A 1806-nucleotide genomic window follows, 5' to 3' on the forward strand; every position below is an offset into this window, starting at 1 on the left:
GATGTACTGTGATAGTTAATTTTATGTTTACTTGGCTAAACCACAGTGTCCAGATATTTGATTAAATATTATTCTGGGTGCTTCTGAGACAGTGTTTTTGGATGAGATGAACAACCGAATCGACGGACTTTGAGTAAAGCAGATTGCCCTCCAAAACGTGGGAGGGCCTCGTCCAGTCCAGCTGAAGGCCTGAATAGAACAGATTGACTTCCCTCAGGGGAGAAAGACCCCTGCCAGCTGATTGCCTTTGGATTTAAACAGCAGCTCTTCCCTGGGTCTCCAGCCCGACATCCTACCCTGCAGACTCTGCATTTGCCAGACCTCCACATCTCATCAGGCAATTTCCTTTTTTTAAAAAAAAAAGGATTCTATCTCCTGGTGGTTCTATTTCCCTGAAGATCCCTGACTAATGCAAGCACTGAGTCTTATTTTATTTCTAATACTATGAAATATTTATGCTCTATCCATAAGATATTCTGTTTAAATATAGATATTTGTTTAAATATAGAAATGTCCTCCGTCAGCAGATAATCAACAAATGCTTATTGAGCAAATGGGTCAGGTCCTGACCCATTTGCCTTTTCTAGAAGACACTACATAGCTTCCAGTTCCCATGCATCACCCGCCCCCCCCCAACCTCCAGAGTTCACTCTCTCTCTTATCCTTTACTTGTTAAATTCCCATTCATGTTTCAAAGCCCAGCTCACTTGGTCTACTTGAACTGCTATACCTGGCAGAGAGGTGGACCAGGTACCGTAAACAACTGTTTCCCATGCAAATAACCTTGATCCTTTTTAATCTCATTAAAGGTATCAAGGCACTGTCACAAAATTATGAAACCCTAAGAAGTAAAAAACAAAGACATAGCAGAATTCCTAGGAGGTAAGAAGCACCCTAACTAGCTTTTCCCAAAAAAGTTTTACAAAATCTTGGAGACCTCAATAGGAGACAAAGTCTAGCACCATGCAAAGTGACGAGCTAATAGGAAATTCCTGCATGAAGAGAGACCCCCACAGGGCTGCACCCTCAGTGAATGGTTGAATAAAGAATAAACACACGGAAAAGAGAAGAGCAGTGAGAATACTTGTCTGACTCAAACTCAGTGTCAGGTAAAAGGAGAAACACTTTACAAAGGGTTGTAACTACAAGCCCATTCTCAGGTGAATTTGGAATCAAATTTGTGATATACATCATTCAAACAACTAACATTCTAGTTGGTAGTGACCCCACACTGATGAGCAGCAATAAATGCAAACTGAAAGAATGTAACCTCTAAGAACCATAAATTCACAGCACACACAAGGGAAAAAGTACCATAAGTGAGAGTCCACAGACACTCAAGACTACAGAATCAGACCCATGAAGACTCCAGATGTCAGGATGATTAGTCAGGAACTAGAAGAGCTTTGTCTAACATGTGTAATGCAATAAAAGAGAAGATTGAAAATATGAGCAAGCAGCTAGAGACAATAAAAAATTCAAAAAAAAAATTGACCAAGCAGATTTTAGAATGAATCAAAGAAAAGAGCAGTTTAGAAAGAGTTGAAGAGACTATTAGTGAGAAGGCAAGTAACACTGTTGAAGAATGCAGTACAAAAAGACAATAAGATGGAAAATATTAAAACAAGAGGTTAAGAGGCAATGGGAATGAAGAACTATTTGAAGATAATTATTCAGAATTACTGGAAGACAACAATTTTCATCTCCCAAACATTAAATGAGAAAATTAAAGATAGTCACACCACACTGTAATACGTATAATAAAACAACAGGAGAGAGAGAGAATTAATATCAAAAACAGCCAGA

Source organism: Dama dama, chromosome 8 (assembly GCF_033118175.1).
Source record: "Dama dama isolate Ldn47 chromosome 8, ASM3311817v1, whole genome shotgun sequence".
Taxonomy (NCBI): Eukaryota; Metazoa; Chordata; class Mammalia; order Artiodactyla; family Cervidae; genus Dama; species Dama dama.